This window comes from Anguilla rostrata, chromosome 2 (assembly GCF_018555375.3).
Source record: "Anguilla rostrata isolate EN2019 chromosome 2, ASM1855537v3, whole genome shotgun sequence".
NCBI lineage: Eukaryota > Metazoa > Chordata > Actinopteri > Anguilliformes > Anguillidae > Anguilla > Anguilla rostrata.
In genome coordinates this window covers 63,531,056-63,548,693 of record NC_057934.1, presented here as the reverse complement: position 1 = coordinate 63,548,693, position 17,638 = coordinate 63,531,056, and positions in this window count along the sequence as shown.

Genomic DNA, 17,638 nt, shown 5'->3' with positions numbered 1-17,638 from the left:
CGGAATACCATGGCGGTGTTCCTCTCTTATGCTCTCTCTGAAATAAAAATAGAAAAATAAAAAGCATCCGTTTTTTCCCCCCCCCCAAACCTTGGGAAGGTCCGCCTCGAGGCTTTCACGTGTTGCCTGTCCCGCAGCAAACTGTGGTCTTGCACCAATGTAAATAAAAAAAAAACGTATCTGATTGTGTTTTCTGAGCATGCCGGTGCTTTTAAAAGTCCTCCTCTTAGCGCGGTTCGTAAAAAATGCTGTGGGTCGGCGTCCCCTGCGTTGGCTTGCCCGTGACACCGCGTAGACATCCCCGCGGGTCTCTGTCTCCTGATACCCCCGAAACGCCCCCTTTGCTTACAGCGCGCCTCACAGGTGCCTTTCTCGGGCGTGTGACCGTGCTCGTCCGCTTCCAGAGCGACTCCGGAACATTCTGTGGATTCAGCTCGGTTCCCCTCGGGTGCTCCTTGTCTTCGCTCGCCTCTCCTCCCCACCCCTCCATCTTTCACCCCGTTGTTTAATGTGGGAATGAGAGGACGGGAGAGAGGGAAAGCTGTGGCGAGAGAGGGGGTGTCCCCCTCCCCCCTCACAAATTAGTGCGTTTTTTTTTTTCTTCTCTCTCTCTCTCTCTTTTTTTATGCCACTTTCCGTCGTTAGCACAAATTATTACTTGCAGTGCGAGTGTTGGAACTCCCCCAAACCCCGCCCACCAGCGCACCAGCCCACCAGCCCAGCAGCCAGGCCCCTCTGGCCTTTTCCACCTTTTCCAGCACAGGCAGTGGAACTCCAGTAAAGTTTTACTGAGCACGGCCGCCGCCTCAGAGAGAGGCGCTTGAGGTCCCCTCTGACTGAAATATAATTGGCTTGGAAATTGGGTTCCAAAAACATTAAAGAGTATTCCCTAAATACAGAAAATGAGGAACCCAGAACTCCTCCTTTTGTGGGACAGCAGGTGTCTCCCATGGGTGGACAGGAACACTAGGCTGTCTGTTCTTTCAGAGAGGTATAAAAAGAGAGATTAGAGAATGAAAACCAGTAAACCTTTCATGTTGCTGCATATTGTTTAATCTCCTTTGATGAAAACAGTTGAACACAGAGTTGAAATTAAGTTGAAAAGCCTTTCACAACTAGTATCACCAGGCCTCAGCTCCTCCTCTTTGGTGATGCTCTCGTTTCCTTAAACGCTCTTCCAGGAATTGTGGTAATGGTTAAATTTGGAGAAATGCGGATATTTTCAGTGATTCTAAGAAAAGCGTTCGCGGTTAATGACCACTAGTTTCCTTATGATAAATGTGCGAACAGTGCGAATGCAGGCATGTACAGGGCTGTGCGTGTGTGTGTGTGTGTGGTGTGTGAGTATGTGTGTGTGCATATGAACCACGCCCTTGAATAATGCTTCTGTTCCGTTTCATCACATTTCTCATTTCTCTCTCTACGTGTGCTGGTGTGGGCGGTTTCAGTACAGTGCACTCCGCACTAACCACTGTGAGCATTCACTTACAACAGCTTTGTGGCCGAGGCGTGCAGATTGCCAAATTAACTGTAATATACGCGCAGCCGAATATCGCCGCTCGGTTTCGAGGGCAGCAGCGCACTTTAATGACCGCCTGGCAGGACCGGAATAATTCAGCGCTGCGCCACGCGTCCCGACCGCAGTGTTCGCTCGCCCCGTTCCCGGTCGGGGAGGAGAGCGAGGGGCCGGGTGTGCGTTCGGCGTGGCGGCGCGTCTTCGACGCCTCCGTGGCGCTGGGGCGCGTGGAGGGAGCGCGCGCTCTCCCGTGCGCGGGGCGTTCCGAAAATCCAGAATCCACCGTGAATCTCGACAGGAGAGAGAGAGAGGGAAAGAGAGGGAGGGAGAGGGAGAAAGAGGGAGCGAGTGACTGAGAGGGAGAGGTATTTCTGGAATGTGCCGTGCACTCAGTAGTGTAGACCCAGGGAGCCGCGACAGAGAGAAGGAAGGGCCGATAAACACAAAGACACGCCACAAGACATGGGCCGTGGCGAATAAGGTGCAAATATTAGGGGCTGAAGGAAGGTGACTTATACAGCACCCGGGGCAGATTTGTGAGGAGACCAAGTCCCAGGGAAGGTTTTGTTTTGTCACACAAGGCATTGTACAGGTCGTTGGCTTAGTCTTTGCAGCCGTCCGCCTTTAGGGAGAATTGGGTCATTTTTATACTTTGTTTCATACACAATGTGCACCTTTGGAAAAAAAAAAAGATTTGTAGGAGTGATTTAAATACTGGAACTGCGGGTGTGTCTGTACTGTACTACTGTGTTTGTAGTTTATTACATAGTGAGCAGAGAGGCCATGCAGAAAGTCTCTTGCCTCTCCTCCTTCCGCCCTGTAACTGCCTGGCTGAGGGGGACTTCCACTTTGCGCGTGATATTAATACCCTGCGAGTGGCTGCTTGCATTTCCTCCGTCACTGGGAAATGCATTACCTCATGGCACCTCCAATGATCTCAACGAGTGTGGGAGGGAGAGATAGAGAAAGAGAGAGAGAGCGTAAGAGAGAGAGAGCATCTTAGGGACAGTGAGAGAGAGAGCGAGCGTAAGAAAGCGAGCATCTTAGGGACTTGAGGACAGTGAGAGAGAGAGAGAGAGAGAGAGTATCTTAGGGACTTGAGGACAGTGAGAGAGAGAGAGAGAGAGAGACAGACGCAGGTGGACAGACAGACAGGGGACCAGTAGAACGGTGATTCTAAATGATGTGTGTAAACTGCACGGGGGGTAGACAGACAGGAACAGTAATTCAGACATAAAGAGATAAATAGAGATGCAGGTGTGCACTGCACTGTACATTTAATATAGTCTTCTCTCTTTCCTGTTTACAGGGCGGCTTCCTGCAGAAGGTGTGTGTGACTGTACACCACGTACACTGCATTCCAGGCCCTGATGCTGTGGGCTGGGCTGTTTATTCTGCTGCGCTGTGTCTGCAGGGTACCACACTGCAGTTTCTCCATTCTACTCTGCTGGTGTGCACAGTGACGATACTACAGAGAAAATCCATCTATCCATCCGTCCATCCATTTGTCCATCCATCCATCCATCCATTATCTAATCTATTCATTCCTGGTCAGGGGGGCTGGAGACTATCCCAGCATGCTCTGTCCTGGACAAGTCGCCAATCCATCGCAGGGCATACTACAGGCTAAATCCATTTCCTTCTGAATTAGTTTAAGTTTGTATGAAAGAAGAATTACTGGACAAAATAGTCACACGTATCATATGGTTCACTCCGTGTTGTGTAGCGGCGTGAAACAAAATCCAAAATGCAGCCCCCTTCCGGTCCTATGGACGCTTGACCAATAAACATTGCACCTGGAATTTCCTCACATCTGATTAAATAATACGGACATCCACTGCCCTTGAGCAAAACTCACACAAATCACATGACGTCAGCCAGGAAATAATCCCACACAAGAACAAAATACCATATTTGTGTTCCCCCCCCCACTTCCACATCCTGCTGTACTGTATAGCATTGTCCGACAGGGTCAGTGCATATGGGTCTCAGAGAAACCACCCTCTCTGTGCTCTGTCAGCTTCTCAACCTTTTCTTAAAAGTATTGCCAGTTCGCCACGCAGCTGTGGCGCTTAATGGACTTAGTGTGCTGGTCCCCACGTAGACTGCAAAGCATCAGTGTGGGGACTTTCAGTGTGCTACGAATACAGTGTGTGAGCAACACACGTGTGTGGAAATTCACTCATATACACATGCACTCACACAGACTTGTATGAATTAATTTTTTGTATTGCCAGAGGAGAAGCCTAGCATTGTAAAGAGGTCTATGAGACGGGCAAGCGCAGACGTAACTGAGACGACTGCAGTCTGTGCCTCTCGGGCATCTATCACTGCGGACAGCGACTGATCACTCCACCCATATTACTCCATCTGTCAGAATGTCAGAACATTAACACATCGTGAAAAGTACTGTGTGAGTAATGCTGCTTTCCCTTAATAAAAATAAATGTAGTTAAAAAAGCACAAAAGGCAGGAGATACAGTGAAATGGAATTATACTCCCCAAGTTTCCCTTTGACCCCCATGATTGACCATATTATCCTGTCAGTTGGGATTATTTTACAGTTGAAGAGGCAGGGAGTGCGTGTTAATGGCTACCTTGAAAACAGAGAGGCTTCCGTCATAAAACTTTGACATAAACTCTGTGTAAAGGAAGAAGAAAATAGCTGTTCAGAGAACAGCTGGGTAGACAGAAGGAGAGGGATGAGGAAAGACGGTATGTGGTCTGATGGAAAGAGAGAGAGAAGGAATGAGGCAGAGAGGGAAAGTCCGCGCTTCCTACTCAAAGCCGCATTTCAGGGAGGACAGCCGGGGGCTACTGGGTGGGGTTTGCCCTTATCACTGAGTCCTCTCACACACTGCGCTAATAACTGTGCTATGTCTCATATCTGAATGCCCAACACAACTGCCTAATGTCCCCAGGACTGGAAAAAACCACAAGTGGGTGGCTGTGGCAGCACAGTAGGACATTATGACCCCCCCCCCCCCCGATCCCCCCCCGCCAAGAACTGATGCCCATCTGGATGCGAGCTCAGTCAAACACACACAGTATATGTATGACCCTGCTTTCATAGCAAGAATAGCAATGTCATTATACAGTTAGCGTGATAGCAGTGCATCAAGGTGAATGTTGTGAACCGTACGCTAATTTTCCCAGATGTTTTGAATTAAAATATGTATGTCTAAGAATGTTGTGCAAAAAGATAATGAAATGTGCCTGTAGATTTATGCTTAAAATTAGTAAATAAATTCTAAGAGTAGTATTTTACTGTGTTTAGTGATATGGAAAATAAGTTCTTTATCATTTCTTTGAGGATCATTTCAAAATTATGCCATGGGTAATTTGTGATGATAAATTGTACTGGTTAGGTTTGATTTTATATTTTACTAATAGAACTAGAAATAATAGTAGCAGTAGTAGGACTAGTGCTTGTAGTAGTAATGGTAGCATGAAAAGTACTGCTATTAATTAATATTAATATTTGTTTTCTCGGCGAATAGCCCCAACCATATTGACTTGTTTACCTTGCAGAGCTTTGAATGGCGTTGACCTCGGGTGGATCCAGGTGTGCGTTCAGTAGGGCAGGCTTGTGCAACAATGTCTGCGCTGCCAGTGGTAATGACTGACTGACTGAGTGAGCTGTCTGTCTGATCACAGTCATAACATTGAGCAAGAGCAGGGGGGAAGGCTGATCACAGAAGTATTTTATTGATGTATATTAAAGTAAATGGTTCATTTTGTGCATTGTTATGTTGTCCTCTGGCACGATATTAACTCTAGCATCCAGCACTTCTAATGGCACCTTTAAAACATACTGTGATGTGCATATTACCAAACAGCTGCATATTTCTCTTACAAGCATGTGTTTCAAGCCCAGGAGCGTGAGTTCAATGAGTCTTCAATATTATTATGAATGAATGCCAGCCATGTGGTGTTCAGGTCTTTCAGAGACAATTCATGTGGTCCTCCAAAACAAAAGCTGTGTAACTAAATAAGTAGTAGTTAACTTTGGAAAATAGTTGAGCAACAAAAAAAATTGACCAGGGCAAGGTGAAATGGGGAGAGAGAGAAAGTTCTCCACTTTCTGACATCACCTGGAATTTTCGGATACTGCAGTTATCCACCCACATTAATCACCCCAGACATGAGGGAGGGGTGGGGGGAGGAGGGGGGCTGTTAGTAGGGAACAGGCCTGCTGCACACCGGTACACGTCTTCTGCCTCAGCTCTTCGCTCTCTGCTCCTCCGCTTCCTGGATCCTGTTTGTTTGTTCTCCAGTCCCAGGTGTTTTCCTGTCCCGTTCTCAAGTTCCGTTTTGGAAACCAGGTTTGCTAAGCCCCTCTTCCGGAATGACTCAGGTATCTGTGGGCTCCCCGCTACTACAATACACCCACGCAATCCCCCCCAACCCCCCCCCACGTCCACATTCCCCACCTTCTTAACCTCAACCAAGGCAGGCCAACAGACTCTGTTTCCTCTGGCTCACGAGCAGCAGCAAGATGGTGTGCTGGTGCACGCTTATTCATAATACATGACCTGCGGGGAAAAGCGTACATTCAAATGGTAATTTGTCTAAACTGTTTTTTTTCCAACAATTGTTTTTTATTTCTTTAATTATAAATGGAAAGAATGTATTATGCAGTAACTGCCTGGGCAGGGCACTGCTAACTGCGGCCTGTGGAATTGCGCTACACAAGCAATAAAAAGGAAAACATGACGTCCGAGAAACCTGCCAGCCGTGATTCATGGGTGTGTTTGTGTACCGAGGGGATTTCGCCGTTAAGAGGAAAGGGCTTCTGCAAAAAGATGCATATATAACATACTGCTGTGAGCCGGGGTTACGACCTGCAGGAGAACACACAGAGAAAGGCAATTAGACCCACACAGCGCCGTGGAGCGAGAGAGAGACAGAGAGAGAGAGAGAGAGAGAGACAGAGAGAGACAGAGAGAGAGAGAGAGAGACAGAGACAGAGAACAGGTTTCCCTCTGCCCAATACTGTAGCCAGAGCTTTGGAAATCCTGAAGCCTCACACAAACAAGACACAGAGGGTCGATGTCATGCAGCGACTTTTATGGACAGTGGAGTTCATACAGTGTGTGTGATGTGTGGTCGTAAACTTCCTTCCCTCACGCCCACTGCAGTCAGCCTCTCTTATCTGTCAATGCCTCCATTGATTCGACGGTGTGAGTGTCTCCGAGGTCATCCTTGTGTTGGGATTTGTGTTTCCCCTAGCAACGCTCATTCTCTCTCCCCACCCACAGCCCCTGCCCCTTTATGTCTGTACGGCAGACAGGGGTGGGGGGGGGGGGGGGGGGGGGTGGTGGTGGTTGTAGGCAGTTGAAGAGATGAAGAGAAAGGGAGATACAGATGAGTCATTCACCAACCGTGGTTACAACAGCACCCCCTGTTGGTAGAGCTGGGCAATGTGAAAGTGTAGGTGTATTGTCTAAAGATAGACATGACCTCACTGGAGTAACTCCCATTCTAAACTGTGGTCTGAGGAGGAGCCGCATCTGGCTCTCAGGTGTGGAATATATATTATCACTTACCACACTGGCTTTGTGTAGCACAGTTTATCATTGTTTTCCATTTTTTCTTGTCTCGCTAATTATCAACATCACTCAGTGGAACATTTTCATCACTGTGTAAACAGAGACGCATGGGCGTTGTTAATTACGCTGCACTGTTGTAGTTTTACTTGGAGTTGGTGCCATTCTATTATTAATGTTGTTTTCAAATGGGAAATTATGTATATCTGTTTCAAATAGATATAGTAGTTATATTCGGTTGCCATTTGATTATTGTATTTCACTGGTATTCTAGTAAAGAAGTAAACAGTTAAGAACTACTTTTGTTTTTGATAATGAGTGGACCAAGTATTTAAAAAGTTCATATAGCATGGTAAAGAGAACATATGGAAATACATGGCAGACAATACAAAATATATAGTGTTAGAAAAAACAAACACACTCCAAACAAGACCAGGTTAAAACCTAGTATATGGCTGGACCTAACACATGTGATCCAGCCGACCAATGGTGTAACTTCGTAACTCGGCCGACCAATCGTGTAACTTCATCACTCAGTCACTCAGTCACAGACATTCGTGTTTGTAGAGCTGGCCCCGCTGTTGCGGACCAGCCAAAAACTTGCAAGGTGCTGGGTCACAGGTACATATCAGGATCGGAAACGAAAAGGCACACACACTCGCTTAATGCTAGGAAAACAAGTAATAGCATTTATTTGGCCATGAGGATGGTTAACCTATCGACCACATCGTTCTTCATCAGAAAAAAAAAATACATATACAAATTATACATGGTTCACACAGATGCAATGGACAAACTGTCCATACATTAAACAGTGAAAGATACATTGAAAGTATTTTTAAAGTCCGGTTGTGTACCACACAAACAATTTTATTTCACATGATTTGCAACATAGAACCACCCACACAGAAGCCACAGAGGACATGACAGAAAACCTGAGTCGCAGAACATGACCAGCACATGTAACCAGTCCATAGCTAGCTGCACCAGGAACCCTGATATTGCTGCACATTCACCAACATAGTAATTAAATGAACAATAAAAATGATCCCTCCAAGGTTTGTGTGTGTGTGTGATATTCTGAGTTTGGCACAAACATGTCTGGAGTAAAAAGCTGAATTCCTGGAAGGTCAGGTGTATGCACGGGTGTTTTTCTTTCTCAAATCTCCCCACCCCGGATCCCCAGCCCCCCTCACTACTTAATTAGCACAATCATTTACTGAGTTTAAACTTTTGCCACATGTCTATAAATGATAAATGGCAAAGCGTTTTGCAGGGTATTCAAGTACCTTCTAGGGTATTTGTGCACAGGACCAAGTGTAATGGCATAAGGCTTTTAAATTAAACACCGAAAACCAGAAACAAAAGTGCTTGGAATAATAACAAAAAAAAAAAACAGCCTACACACTCAGCAGGGAACAGAGTCTGGCACCTGAAACACACTTTCTTATGAATAATAAAGGAGGCTGTCGTACAGCTGGTAACCACGAGCTGCAGGGGATGCAAAGCCAAAAATATTATTATACCGTGAGCCTTCCCTGTAGTAACAAGCCATTTCCCTCCCCAGTGCTGCAGGGTTAATGTGTAACGAGAGCAAACTCCCCGGGTGAGCTGGGTGACCTGCACAGGAATGCAGTGACATCATTCACTCTCTCACTCCCTCCCTCACCCACTCATTCACTCATTCACTCACTCCCTCTCTCGCCCACTCATTCCCTCACTCAGTGTTCTGGTGCCCTGGGCCTATAGGCCTGATATGACTCAGCCAGGGCAGTTCCCAGACTTAAAAAAAAAAAAGCTGTCTAGTTACTGAAAATAGATGAATACATACAGTGTTGACGTTGACGCGTGCAACATTATCCGCGCCATGTCCCAATGGTGTTGTGTCTTTAAGCATTTTCTCAACCACTGCCAAGCTGTAGCGTGTCAGCAAAGACTCAAATGCGCGTCGACAACTTATGAAGACCAAGAGGAGTCCATTTTAAACATTTTATTTAAAATTGCCCAGCAACTCAAATGATTTCCCTCTCAACACAAATATGAATGTGTGTTTATTATGAGCGTATGTGTGTCTGTGTGCCTGTCTGTGTCACCCTGTCTGCACATTGTCCTGCGTCTGTCTGTGTCATTCCCCTTGTGTGTGTAATGGTTTTATGCTCAGCGAGTCTGCCTGTGAGTGAGTCACAGTCTGTAACGCGCCAGCGGCAGCTTCTATAGGTGCGGTAGTCCTCTTTTTTACAAACTTTGTCCCTATTAAACGAAAAACAAATCACGCAACCTCCCGCTCTCTCTCTCTCCTCTCTCCTCCTCTCTCACATTCTTTAGCGATGAGGTCACAGGCACCTGTCACGTCACACGTGTGCGTTTCTGTGTGCTTTCCCTATCTCTCACTGTTGTGCCTCCCGCTGTTTGTGAAGCCCAGAGCGTTTGGCTGGGTTTATCCTTATCTGGGCACTGTATTTGTATACTGTCTGTCTGTGTTTGCGTATCTTATCAGTTCTTAAATGCAATATGTGCATGTCTTTGAATGCTCTTGAGGGAATTTAAATTTATTCCTGAATTGTAGATGAATTTTTGATGTTTGGACATCCACTTCTGTTCTCATGTGTGCAGTTTTAATCCCTGTGTTTGTCTTTAAGGTCTCTTTCTCTCTCCCTCTCTGTCTCTCTCTCTCTCTCTCTCTCCCCATCCCAACCCCCCCCCCCCCCCCCCCCCCCCCCCCCCCAGGCCTCGTCTCACAGCGGTGAAAGGAAGCTGGAATACAGTGATAACGGCCTCAAACACAATAGCTCCAGCCACAGACACACCAAGCCAAGACCAGTTTAGCCCACAAAGGTCAGCTTGGCCCTGCTGGCTCTCACTTCATGCCAGACGTTATTATTGTTAGTGTAATAATCATTACCCTGATAGCTTTTATATTTCAAACGCGGGAGAGTCCCGACATTCCAGCACAAATTTTAAAAAGCTGGCCCCAAGAAAGAATGGTCCCAAAATGTCTCTGACGTCAGATTCCTCGGGCCTGGGTGATTTCTGCTATATTATGATAATACCTATCAGTCTTTTGCTATGGAAGAGCAAGCCCACTTGGCAGGACTGGGAGTATTATGGTGGACTGTCTGTAAGACATTATCTTTAAGATCCAACTGGATAAGGTAACAAACAGGTAAATATAAACATTTATCTGTGTGTACACGTATGCAGTGCGTCATGCCTTCACACTGTAGACATGTTACTGTGCTTTTAGCGATGGATATAATGAGTTTGCAATGTTTGATTAATGTGGAGTGGGCAGCGTACCTTGGTGCTAATTCAGAGTGTGATACTTTTTTGTCTGTTTTGAACTGTCCTCAGCAGCGCTGGACAGGATTTACTGTCGGGTGTTTTTTTTGTTGTTGTGATATCTGAATGAGCATCTCTGTGCAGGAACAGTGGAACAGCCCCTCCAAATATCAGACCCGTCACACAACTGAAGTCCTTCTCCAAGTGCACCGAAAGGTCACCGCAGCATTCAGGAGAAGGTCTCAGCTGGGCTTTTGACGCAGCGCAAATGTCAAGATCAAAAAAGGACACAGACTTTCTTCTGGGCTTTTTCATGTTCGGACAGCTAAGTGGTCGCAGTGTATTCATTCCAGCACAATTCCATATTGCATGGACATTACTTACTTACTGTCCCTTGAAGTTAATGTCAGTTACACTTTTGTGTGTGTGTGTGCATGTGTGGGGTGGGGGGGGGGGGTTGTTGTACAATCCTTTTACTTTAAACCATGACAAGGGGACATGTGTTCCACTTCGCATAATTAAACAAAAGTCTTGAACATAATTAACTGTATTCTCTAAATATAATTGTAAAGGATAAAATGGATATATAGACAGAAAGGTCATATAAGGCTAAATATTAACATTTTCACCAAAGTCATGTTTTGTGTAATTTTGTTCTCACCTGCATCCAATAACTTTTGGATTAAATCTTTTGTGAAATTATATTAAAAATGATAAAAGAAATGATAACACTAAACGAACAAAAAAAAAATGATAGTAAAAACAAATTCCTGTTACATAAATACTGACATTTTCTTCAGTGTGTCAGTGTATTATATGAGCATGTTAAAAGCAATTTTTAAAGGAGTACCATGGTGGTTGAATGTGACACTTCCCAGTTGTCTTCAGGCAACAACAAAACAAATGTGCATAATTTTTTTATTCTTCAGTCATTTCAATGTACTTTAAAACATATTTTTCTAAGCCTAAATTTCCCACGATAAAAATTCACCCGAACCGTCTGGGCGTGGTAATGAGAACTGTCAGTTAGCTATGATTGACAGACCGTGCCCCGTTACCATAGCTAGCCCCATGATAAGCGCTATTTTTGGGAGACTGAATTTTCACAAGCTAGCTAGCTTAGTAGTATATCAAGTATCGATAGATAGCTAAGGTAAGGACGTTGACTTATATCCAATTATAATTTTTGCTATCTAGCTAGTCATTAGATAAAGCACAATATAACTGTCCTCTAAAAGCAAACTGCAAAGTATAAATGGATTATGAACAGAACCAGCTGTAACTTACTAGCTAGCTAAATATTAACCAGAAATATTCAAAGCCACTCTAATTAAGTAACTTCTGTTAGTAATATTTGCATTGTCTGACAGCAGACGTGTTCATGTCAATTTACTTTACGGGAGTGAAATGGTTTTGTGAATTCGTGATTACAAAATGAAAAACTTTCAACCTTGAAACAAACGAAATAAAAGCATATTCTCCAAAAACAAACTGTTACATATAATACTGCATTTTTCTTCAGCCTTGTGCAATGCAATAACCGATAAGTGTAAAAGCACATGGTATCCTTTAAAGATATGATAGTTGTAAATTCTGGATTTTTTTTTTCTGATTTGGCAGACGTACTGTCGTCACTGTATTATGTTTTAACCTATTTGTGGTTCCTCTGAACTGTAACAGTTCTGCATTACTGGTATGAGCTTAATAGAAAATTTGAATATGGTATTAGTTTTATACCAAGGACTTGATTAATTTAAATAAGACAAACAAGATGAAAACACCTGTTCTGTATGAATGGCATACTGTATGGTGGGCCCTTTGTTTACAGTACAATAATATTGTGACTGTCCAAAAATATTCTATGACTCTCTACTGGTAGAGGATATGGGAATATGCTTATCCTGTAGTAGAAAATTCAGCATATTTTTATAAACATGCACTAAAAGATGTTATGCCAGTGCAGTCCACTAAGTTATTGTTTTTTTTCCTAAAATGTACTCATCTCCATATTGTCTTCCCAGTCTGAGTGAAATAATCTTTAATTTGTTTATTTATAAATATTAGGCAATTGAAAGCAATAAATACTATTCCATTTTCCAGCACAGCATTTATATATTTGAATATATGGTACTACACTGCTTTATATGCTGTGTGTGTGTGTGTGTGTGTGTGCAATAGACACAGGACCACTTACAGCAGTACATTAACATGAAAGGGTACATACATTTTACTGCAGCTGTATAGCAGAAAACATCTGAAAAAAAGATTAATTTAATGGAATTAAAAACCCCTTTGATGAATTTGAGCTAATGAGTATTCCTGCGACATTCGGAGAAATCTATTTTGAAGTTCAAACCAAAGACACGGCTTTAAAAATAGAAGTTTGGATTTGGAAAGCCGTAATTACTGTTTACACGTCAAAAGGGGGGCGGGGGGGGGGGGGGGGAACCCCAAAGCTGAGAGTTGCAGATAAAAGGCAGGTTTATGATACGAGCCCCCCCCTCTCTCAGATCTCCCGTTCTGTCTCATGCTAGATCAAACACAGCGCTTAACACACGACTCGGCTACCGCTCTTAGATGTCCTCAACCAGGTGTACAGGAGCAGGCGCAGGCATGAGCTGGATGGTAAGTCTGTGTGTGTATTATCGAGCATATGGTGGGTAAATACTGGAGTGTAGTTTACCAGGCTATATGTGGGTAAATATACTGTGTATGTATTTATCCGAGCATATATGTGGGTAAATATACTGTGATTGTATTTACCCAGGCCTATATGTGGGTAAATATACTGTGTGTGTATTTATCTGAGCATATATGTGGGTAAATATACTGTGTGTGTATTTACTCAAACATATATGTAGGTAAATATACTGTGTGTGTCTTTACCAGGGCATATATGTGGGTAAATATACTGTGTGTGTCTTTACCAGGGCATATATGTGGGTAAATATACTGTGTGTGTCTTTACCAGAGTATATATGTGGGTAAATATACTGTGTGTGTATTTATCTGAGCATATATGTGGGTAAATATACTGCGTGTGTATTTACTCGAGCATATATGTGGGTAAATATACTGTGTGTGTATTTACTCAAGCAAATGTGGGTAAATATACTGTGTGTGTCTTTACCAGAGCATATATGTAGGTAAATATACTGTGTGTGTCTTTACCAGAGCATATATGTGGGTAAATATACTGTGTATGTATTTAAACTAGTGCATAAGTGGATAAATTTACTGTGTGTATTTACTCGAGTGTGTGTTTGCATACTGGTGTGAGTTAGTGTGAATGTGTGCGCATATTTTCATGGGTTGAGCGTGCACACACTGTATGTGTGTGGCACATGACGTGTTGTCCTCTCACAGTTGCTAGTAGGCATTGCGGTCTCAGAGAAAGATTCTCAGGTTTGCTTGTAGAATTGTTCAAACCTTGGGGAAACCCAAGACTGAGGCAGTGGGTAGAAATACTGCATAAATCCACACACCACTATTGTCTGAACTATACACACAGCACTCACATACTGACTAATGCGAAAAAAAACTGAACATACCCACCCCCCGCACACACCTTTTCCGGTTTTCCCTCTAAGGCTGTGAGGTTCATCTGTGTGTGTGTGTATCTGTGTGTGTGTGTGTGTGATCGGTTGAATTGTTTAAGAGGAACACCCCTCCCTCTCTGTCGTCTTCTGTGGCTAACAATAGTCTATTCTGTGATGTCAAAAAAGAAAGAAGGGGACACACCCATACCAAGCTGGACCACTGGGATTTCAGGACATGGCTGAGCAGGGAAAATTGTTTGTTTTTAGGGGGTGTGGATATGGGGGATCAATATGCGTATATATATATGTATGTACAATATGTGATTGTATCTGCCTCAGTCCAGTCGTACCTTTCTCTGTCCTACTCTCTCCTGCATCCGCTTCTGTCTCCCTCTTGAGTCAGTGTGTTTGTGTACATCTATTTTGTGTGAATTTGAGCCCCCATTGTTTCTGTCTGATAGTATCTAATTGTTTCTTTGTCTGTGTTGTGTCTGTGTTAGTCACAGCCTTTGTATACTCTCCTTCTGACCGTTTTTAATTTCCTGTTGTCTGTCTGTCTCTCAGACAAACATTAATATGTCATAAGTTTTCACTCCCTCAGCCTTCCTTGGCGTTCAACCCACTCTGTCCCTTTTCCTTCGAAGCTTCAAATCTGTAAAAATGGCACGCAGCACACACAATCCCATCCCTTACACAGAAACACAGAAGGTCTCTCACTGTACTCCTACATAGCAATCTCTCAAAAGCCTAAAAGCCCACAGTTTTCCAACCATCTATGTGCATGTGTGTATATACTGTACATTATCGGCATAAATGTCTGCACAAGTGGAATCATACGATTATACCACGTCTGATCAGTGTAGGAAAGGACGCGACGGGCCACAACCCAATGCCTAGTTGGAGGGGTGGTGTGAGATCATGGAGGTCTGAGCCAAACATGGTGGCCTCTTGCTCTCCCAGGCCATTCAGGAGGGCTCCTCTTCTCATTGGCATGGACGGATTGGGTCTTTCATGTAAAGGGTTTAGGCAGGATTCGAGAGGGAAAAGATAAGGGCTGAGTAATGCTCTGGGATCACAGCGCTAGGTGTACGGGGCAGATGTTTTGATTAGAGATAGGTATCGGGTTTAAAGCTTGAGGTGGGGCGGGGGGAGGGGACTGGAGAGGGGTGGTAGTAATGATTGTTTACACGTACAGGACATGGGGAGGGGGTGGTGGTAATGGTTGTTTCTCAGGGAGAGAGCTAGGGGATGTGCACTATCAGTAAGATAAAAATCAATTAGGTTACAACAGGTGGCAGCAGTCTGGTGTAAAGATTAAGGAAATGGGCTTGTAACATAAAGGCTGCAGGTTCAGCCTTGAGCAAGGTTTTTAACCTGCAATTCTTCAGTGAAACATCCTACTGCATAATCCATACTGCTGTGAAATAATTTCACTTCATATAAGATGGTGGAACAAAGATTTACCACTACTGCTTGATTTGCAGCTTTAAATCCGAGGAAATGGATTTTCTTTTCTTTTTTTGTCTGTCCATGCATTCCTGCATCAATTTTATTTTCCTAAATAAAATATTCCCTTTGACCAACGATCCTCTCTGAGCTTCTTCAAGGAAACTCAACCCCAGATGGACACAGGTGCCAGTCAAAAGGAGTTATTTAGGAGTTTTCAATGAATCCACCCCCTAGCCCTCCTTATGTATATCTGATTTCTCAAATGCACTCTAGTTATTTTGCATCTAAAGAATGGGAAATGGACGGCACAACTTAGTCCTCTGCCATGATTGGCAAGGCTGTACGGAGGTGCTGAGTGTAATTATAATAATTACAATTATGTAATTATCATAATGCCTTATTTTTCATATGATAGGTATATATCGCTTGTTTCATTTATTAAATGTCAAAAAAAATTAAGTAGTTTACATTTCTAAAACATTATTTTACTTTGAATTATAGAATCTATGTGCAATCAACAAAGGTTCACCCCCAGCAAAAAATACATTACAAAAAAACTTAGATTGGTATTTTGTTTCTTACTTCTTAAACAGCTGATGTCAGTTATGCTTTATCCCTAATTAATTACTGTAATCTCTAGTGTATATGCCACTCTATGCCAAGATCTTTATAAAGCCCTGTGTTTAAGGTTTCAGGTCTGACCTTATGAGAGGGAATGCTTTGTGGTCTCCAGTTCCCATTTATACACTCCAATCCAACGCCTGAGCGATGGATCCTACATCGTTGCTAGCACAGTTTACTCAGAAGGATATTTTAGTTTGTTCAGCATTTTGGCTCACGTGGAGTCACGGCAAATCTTCCAGGTTTGCCGTATATCCGCGAAAACCTCAGTGGAGGAATTTAAAGCAGGTACGGTGGGTTGGAACATACATGAAAAATTTGACATTATACACATGTGCACGTTCGCATACTGACTGACAGAAATGACTGAATGCTTTACATACTTTAGCTTTGAATGTGCTTAGTTACAATTGTACATTCACTGGATATTCTCTGTAGCATGTATACTTTGCTCAAACACTCAAAAATGTGGCATCCATATTTCTGCAGTGAATTGCAGAGAACAATATCTAAAACACTACTGTGATATTAAAATTTACTTTGAAAAGTTAAGTGCACAGTTATTGAGCTACGTTAACCACTCTGTACTGTCATTAATCAAGAATATGTCTGTGTCAGTGGCCTACTTAAAAGCCAAACGTGGAATTTGTGAACTTCACCCCTTTGCTGCCAAATGACTCAAATCCCTTTTACCTCAGTGACACTGTAATCACACTGCTATTCCTCCTGTATCCCAAAAACAAAACAGGGGATACATACTAATTAGTGCTATACATAATGTCATGGGTGTAAGAGTGAGTCTGACATTGGGGGGAGACATTTGCTCCCCAGTCTCTATCCGCACCTGCCCTCACAGTAAATATTAGTTACTGGAAAAGTTAATTTGTTCCACCAGAACCGGCTATGGGTATTAAAGATGCAGGCACATTCTAGCCTCATCCATTCTCACCTGCAAGAGCTGGCTTTATGGTTCTGCATGTCCGTGAGATATCACCTAGTGAGTAATAAGCTAATAGTAGGACTACCTACTGCACAATTTGAATGGGGTGATTTTTTAAAATAACATGTCCCCCCTAATACCCCCCCCCCCCCTCCCGCGCCCCCACCCCACCCCCATTCCTATGCTCCAGCTTAATGGAAACTTCAAGGTTCCCCAGGAAAGTCACAGCACGACCAGGTTTTAATTTCATCCAAATCTCTAGTGGTCAGTCTAATTTTGTGCCGCACTAATCAAAGAACATGACTGTAAATAATGTTTACCGCGCTGTGATGTCCATAATTTACATTCTATTCAATATACAAACTCACCCATGAAAAGAGGGGATATTTTGAAAGTTCCTGATCTTCAAGTTAAGTGCAAAGCCAAGTGAAACAAAGCTCAACATGTCCCCCATGTGTCAATGTTTAGGAATTGCAACACAGTATTGCTGTCCTTTTATGGTCTTGGTACAAAATAAATACATTTTTGAAAAGACTTACTATATCGTAGATTTAACTATTTCATGTACATTTTTGAAAATGAGAAAAAAATCATTTCCCCCAACAAACTGGGGGACCTATAAATGCCTTTTAAATTGCAGCTGTGATTTTGCTGTTTTGCTGTTACTAGTAATCCAGAACAATATAATAAAACTTTTTTTTCATATTAATGTCATATATCTTTTTTTATGATGTGGAACATTTTA